Here is a 7332-nt window from a genome sequence, read left to right as displayed (position 1 = left end):
TCTCCTTGCTTCTATCCCTGCTGCCTATAAACACAGAGCACCATCTGCCTCTGTGCTGACTGCTGCTTTTTCTGCTTTGATTACAATCACGTCTGCTCCTGCATTGACTTCTGCTTTCATTATGGTTATAATGGCATATACCCTTGTACCTACTGGTGTTGTTACTACTATAATTACAATAGCATCTGCTCCTGTATCTGATTCTGCTTTTGGTACATTTGCTTACAGCACCTGTCCTTGCCTCCATTTAAAAACATGGGGATGGCCATAAAGGATTGGCTCTAGCATCCATCCACTTAACTATTGTTTCCACTGTGGCCAGCTCCAGATGCTTAGATGGGAAGTGCAAGAACCCCAGAGTAGGCAGATGTGGCATGTTCTGCTCCCCCTGTATAGGGAGCACCTCAAAGCAAAGCCCAGTGGTTGGGTTGCTAGTCTGGGACTTAGGAGGCTCTGCTCTGCCACAGGCTTTCAGTGACCTTGGGTAAGTTATGTCAGATCTGAAAAGAAAGCGGGGTGCTTGTGATAGTGACCCACTTTGAGGTGCCTGGTCTCCAGAATGGAATCACGAGCCCTTGGTTAGACACCTGGGCTTCTTCTACAATGCACAGGGTAAGTTTGAGTTCACAAAAACAGCTAGGGTCTTAAATTCTGGCCCTCTCTGGTAAAGTGCCTGATTCAACATCACCATGGTGCACCTCCTTCCATTCAGAGGCAGTAACCTTCTTTGAAAGGTGGTCATCTCCTCTTCTTTCACAACAGTGGATGGCTGTGATACTAGTATGCTCCCCTTTTATGAGATACTTCAGTGGTTGGAGCCTTCATTTAAAGATACACCAGTTCAATCTCTTGCTCTGAGTGGATCTGAATCCACTGTTGCTCACCAGGATGAGGAGACCATTGTAATCATAAGGGTATGAGCTACTTCAGGCTGAGGACACTCTCACTCCTTCCAGTTCAGGCCATGCTATCTTAAGACAGGCTCATGCAAGCCTTGCTCCCCCAGCTTGAAAGGCCCATCAGCTGGTGCTGACACAAGGTATATGCAATCCGTAGCCCACCTCAGGGTGCAAAATGGAGAGAGAACCATAACCCCAGCAGACAAATATACTAATATTGGAGTGTGCAGTCACACCAAACACGGAGTGTCCCCACATCCACACTCAAGATCAGTCACCATAATAACGGCCACATAATTAAATGAATAGAGACCACCCCCCCTTCCCCTTCAGCACTGTGGCTAAGACCTCCAAAATCTTCCAGATAGCCCTATGTTAAAGTTGTTCCCAGTAGCGTAATCTGGAGGGGAGGGGATGTACTGGGCAATAGAGGTGTCAGAATAAAGCCCCTCAGGGACTCCATGTCCCAACTGCAGAAGCTGGGTGTAGGGACACTGCACAGCTTCTGTAGCAAGAACAATTGGGGTGGATGACTGTCCCATAGCAGCAGCAGCTGGGCACAGTCCATGGAGCAGGTAAGTCTCCTGCCTTTCTTCTCCCCCACCCCGTCCTTTGGCACTTCCTCCCTTCCAATGCTCAATGGTACCTCCATTTTCCCCTCCCCCCTGGGCAGACCCTGGCAGTCCCACCTCTGGCTATTCCTTTGAAGTGGGAAATGTGTTGGGGATGCCGACCCATCCCACACCTTCAAAAAGACTGCGCAGAATGCAGAAACAGATTTACACAAGGAAATGATCTCTTTATTGAGAGTACAGGAGACCCACCTCCAATACCCAGGACAGCTGTCTTGACTTGGGCAGGAGGGGTGCACGTGCCGAACTCAGTGGGGAGCAACAGATAAACTGTATACCCCACCCCATATTCTAATTTCTTCCCTTTGTCATGCTTATGTCACAGCCAATGACCATTTCCTTTGCTCCATATCATTATTCCACCTTTGTTGTTGTTGTTTTACCAATTATAATTAGTGGTAACTATCATTATCATATCATTATACATAGATATAGACCTTGTTCCATTGTTGTGCAGGTGCAGTCCCGGCTGGGGGTCACCCATAGGTTAACCTGTGGCCCAAAGTTCCTCTTTGTGTATTGTTCCCTAATAAAATAGGGAATCTTTAAGCACCAGGACATCTATCTTACCTGTCTGTATCCATCTTGACCTAGTTCAGTTGGCTTTTGAAATGTCTGGACAATTAGCCTTGTGACTCTGGCTATAATCTTGCATTGCTAATTCAGCATTTGTTACTAGTTATTGGTATCCCCTTCCCTACAAAATGCTTATATATTCAGTGGACCAGAGAGTGTGGCAGGAGAGAGCATGTGTGCAAGAGTGACCTTGATATGCCAGCCTAGCAGTTTGGGCGCTTAGCTGGGAATGTGAGATGTGAACCTGAATTCCCTCAGATACAGGAAGGAACTGAAACCACTGATTGCTCGCATGCAGAACGAGTGCTCAAACTACTGAGCGGATGCATAAGAAGATAGAGTGCTCCCCTATTCTGGCTTTGCCTCATCTGTCAGATGTGCCCTGAGGACACCTAGGCTAGAGCCCTTCAAGGGATGTGTGTGGAGGAAGGCCTAACTCGCTGAATCTGATAGGGTTTAAGAATGAGTTGGGTGTCTGACTAATGGGCAGTGTTGGGTTTGGGTGACTGTGCATGTGCTTGGAGGCAGTGCTTTGGGGATCTCAGGATCTCTGACTGTGAGGATGGTCAAGCTTTGGAACATGCTATCTATCAGCTCCATTGATGGAAATTTTCACGAGTAGATTGGACAGACTCTTGACTGGGTGATTTTGTTAGGGATGATCCTAACAAAAGGTCCAGAGGAGGGCCACTCGCATGATTAGTGGCGTTTGTGATAGACCCTACGGAGGGAAGTTGAGAGAACTGAATCTCTTCAGCCTTCACAAGAGACGGCTGAGGGGAGATCTTGTGGCCACCTATAAATTTATTAGGCGAGGTCAACGGGGAATAGGGGACGCACTGTTTACTAAGGCGCCCTAGGGAGTGACTAGGAATAACAGGTGTAAACTAGTTGAAAGTGGATTTAGGTTAGACATTAGGAAGAAATTTTTCACAGTAAGGGTGGCCAGGATCTGGAATGGGCTTCCAGGAGAGGTGGTGCTATCACCTAGCTTGGAGGGCTTCAAGAGGAGGCTTGATAGTCACCTGGCTGGGGCCATCTGACCTCGGTCCCCTTTCCTGCCAGGGGCAGGGGGTCGGACATGATGATCCTTTGTGGTTCTTTCCAACTCTACCATCTATGAATCTATGAATCCTGCCTTGAGCAGGTGCCTGGCCTAGATGACCTTGTGAAGTTCTTTCTAGCCCTACTTTCCTATGAACTTTAATACATAAAAAAAGAAATTTCTGTGGCGCTCAGGTGCCTCCAAGGTTAGGTGACAGATGAGTGGGGATGTGAGGGCCATGATACTGAATATTAGTGGGGGAACATGGAAGTTAGATGGGAATTAAATGCTGAAGGCCTTTTGGAGTCTAGTTCACAGTCAAAGGGTAGAAACAGGCATCATCTGACATTTGCACTCTCCGGCCACCACGGGCAAGTGCTCTGGGAGCTTGGAGGCCCAGTTGTGCACACCCCAGGTCGATTAGGCCCCTCAAGCCCCTGAAACACCTTCCTAGCTTTCCCTGCTTAGATGCACCCTGTGGAATCTGAGTGCTTCTTTGTAAGCAGGGGAAGTCAGGGTCCCTTGGTTGCAGGGACCTGCCCTGGGATCTCCAGGGTGCATTTGTGTAAGAAAACCCATTCAGGTCCTGGTATGGAGACATGGGACCCAGGAAATCCCCAGTGCCCCATGCCTCCAAGCTCGAACCCATGTTGAGTCCTGTCTCAACCCACGCTCCTTGCAGAGGCATGGGTTAGCATGGGTCCCAGAGCGGCATGAAAGTGTGGAGTGGGGTGGGAGCTGGAAAATCCTTTGCGTTGGGACTCATGCCTCCTTGTGAAGTGCAGGACCCAGCACACATCCCAGCATGGAGGTACAGGGCCCTGGGGATTCTCCAGCCCTGGTGCTGCTCTGTCCCACACCAGGACCTGAGCTGGTCTGTGCCTCCACATGAAGCATGGGTTGGTGTGGGTTCTGGCAACGAGGTGCAGGTTGGCAAGGGAAATGGGGGATCCCTGAGCAAGGGGAACATGTCTGTTGTCCTGCTTCGGGCAGGGCCCTGCATCAGGCATTTTGCCTCTGCCCAATGGGAAACAAAGGGGGATGTGCATTTTGTCCAATAAAGCAGATCATCTGTCGCGGGACACTTCACACCTGATCCACTTTGGTGTGGTGGATCCACTTTGGTGTGGCGACATCAGTTTCAACCCTAAGCGAACTGGCTGCATATTTCCCAAGTTGCTGTATGTTAAACATCTGGGGCCTTGTGAGGCTTGACTGTCTCATGTTTGACTTCTGCTCTATGAAAGTACTAACAAGCAGCGCTCTTAAGGAGACCCATTTGATAACACCAGTTTCTGCATGACATGGCTCAAATTAGCTTAAAAAGCAAATATTGCCACCTATAGTTGTGACAGCTAATACTGCCTCAATAGCTGTCACATGGCATGTCGTTCAAAAACCTAGTAACCAAAATTCATTATTCCTGCATTTAGCAGCAGCTTCCATCAACTTGTGAATATGAAACTATGGCTCATACTTCACGCTTGCAGTCCAGAGCACCTATTGTCCAAAGATCTTAAGTTGGCACATTTTGCAAACATCAGCTATACCTTACAAACCAGCACAAAACGGGAGGATTTAACTAGAACTATAGACTGCACTAAGAATGATGAAGAGGCTCAATTGTCAGTGGTCTGTGAGTGAGTTTTAATTAACAGCAGATTAAAATCATAAAATTGGTTTTATTCTCCTTTTTATTTCTCCCCTTGAGATGGAGAGGAGATGTATCTCCACATTATGCAGATGGAGAGCTGAAGCAGAGAAAGGCTAAGCAATTTGCCTAGGGTCACCCAGGAAGTTAATGTTGAAGCAGGGACTTGTTCTTGGGTCCTGCAAGTGCTCTAACTCCTAGCTCATCCATCCCCAGCTATGCTTAAATGATCCATTTTGAGTAGTCCTCTTGAAGTCAGTAAGCTGTACCTGCAGTCCTAGAAGTAAGCAGGTCCACAAGCATTTGCAAGCTTAGGAGGTCAAATTTGCTGACCAAATGATGTGGAGATGCAGTTCTTGTGTCTGCTTAATCAAGCTAGTCCAGCTCCCTGAAGCTTTTGAGGTTTGCCCATCACTAATAATGAATGCTAGCATTTGAGTTTTAAAGGCAAACTAATAAGCTGGGAGAAGGCTCTGCAGCTCTATCAAGTAACGTATCGCTTTAAAAATATTAAAGATTACTGTCCAAATTAACACAAGCTAATGTGCCCAGCAGTAGTAAATTAATCTGATTGGATGAGTGAGCTTTGCTATATTTACTTTACAAGAGACCTCAGTGATGCCTTCAAATTTACTTGATTTGTGACTGGTCTTATTTTTATAAATACATGGCATGAAAATATCAAGTTTCTGTGTGTGTGTGTGTGTGTATGTATAATATGTGCATGAATGCCATGTGCCCCTGGGGGGGGTGGGCAGGGCACAGCGAGCTCCTGCAGGTGACGGCAGCGGTGCTGTCGGCAGTGGGAGTGTGGCGGTGGCGAGCTCCTGCAGGCAGCCGTGGCGCTGTTGGCGGTGCGGGGTGGTGAGCACTGACCAGCAGTTGGCAACCACCTGCGGATGTCAGCGCGGCCAGCAGCAGTTGGGGACCGTCTGCAGATGCCACCAGCAGTGTGGGCGGTAAGAGGGGGCTGGTGGCAAGCGACGACCACCCGCAGGTGCCTCCAGCAGTGTTGGCAGCACCTTTTTGCAGGGGATGCACCGCCAAGCTCAGGGGGTGCATGTGCACCCACGTGCACCCCCTGTGCATCGCCAATGAATATGTGTGTACAACAGACATTGAAGGGTTGCTTACTTGACCAGAACGTGCCCCAAGACAAGGCTTGTCTCTTCGGAGACACTATACTAAGGCAAAGAAAATTTTTCCCAGTGGGGACCCGGTACTCAGTCAAAATGAAGCTGTCCCAGACAGGAACATCTTGATCAAGGTAAAGAATGGAAAAACCCCAGCCAGGGGTTTGAAATCAGAGAAGGACAGTTAGGGAGAGCCCACGAAAACTCCAGCCGCAGGAAATCCAGCACGTTGGAACTGACTCGTCTTCTGGAGCGCAAAAAATAACACCCTGTCAGCAGCCCCACACTGAACAATGCGCTTCAAAAAAAGGTTCAACGAGCTTTAGTTCAAAGCGCCCCACTGCCATTTTTCAGTGTGGGGATGCTGATGCATGTGACGCTCAGACGCTTTTAATTAGCACGCCTCACTAGCTAACCCCCCCATGCCTCCCAGGGCATGTGTAAAAAATGCCCATGTATTTTATAAAAATAGAGAGAGAATCTATAGACTACATATATAGTCCTGAGCGAGAGAGAGTCTTGGTATTTTCATGCCAGGTATTTACAAAAATAGACCAGTAACAAATCAAGTCCATGTCAAGGTATCACCGGGGTCAGTTGGAAAGTAAATAAAACAAAGGTCACGCATCCAAATTTTTGTATCTTTTCTGCAGGCCTTTCAAACACACTAATGTCTTTTTAAAGTAACCCAGTGCTTTGTGTGCTTTAGGCAATGGATCTTGTCTGGGTTTTCTCTCCAGCTCTTCTTTCTTGAGACAGATGTTACCTTTATTGTTAGGGGGGTCTGTGCCTCCCTCTGTGATATTTAAAGGAGACCAAAAGTGTAATAACTTTAATTTCAGTGGCTGCAGCTAGTCAAGAGCAAAAGTTATTGACCTTGGGATGACATACATCAGAGGAATGATTGTAGGGGAAGAGACAGGAATATATCCCAGCCCTCCCTATGCCTTTGCTGGGCTACAATAAGAAATAAGTATCTAAAGCTTTCAGATATGTTTTGTTCTTTCCACTCCCCTCCAGTGTAGGGAGGAGTCGTTTGGATGAGATTACTGGAATATTTTGTGGGGAAGATAATGCATCAGTCACTTATACTAGAAGATGAGGCAGAGGAAGAAGATGAAATAACGCTCTAGGAAGCTCTGTGTATTTTGACTGCTTTCACCCAGTGTACACCTGAGTGAAAGACTTGCCCAGAACCCTGAATCTGCTTGAGTGAAAGGTGGGACTGAGGTTTGTAGTATTGCTAATGGTGAACTACAGCTCTGAACCTTGGCTGAAGCAATGCGTTAGTCCCGTTTTACTTGTTTTTGCAGAGAGCTTTACTCCAAAGGCATCTTTGCCTCCAGTCCTCTCCTGTCTACCAGCCATGGGAAGTCTACCTCTCATTGTCTTGGAA

This window comes from Alligator sinensis, unplaced genomic scaffold, assembly GCF_000455745.1.
Source record: "Alligator sinensis unplaced genomic scaffold, ASM45574v1 scaffold307_1, whole genome shotgun sequence".
Lineage (NCBI taxonomy): Eukaryota > Metazoa > Chordata > Crocodylia > Alligatoridae > Alligator > Alligator sinensis.
Note: the sequence above shows the minus strand (reverse complement) of the source record.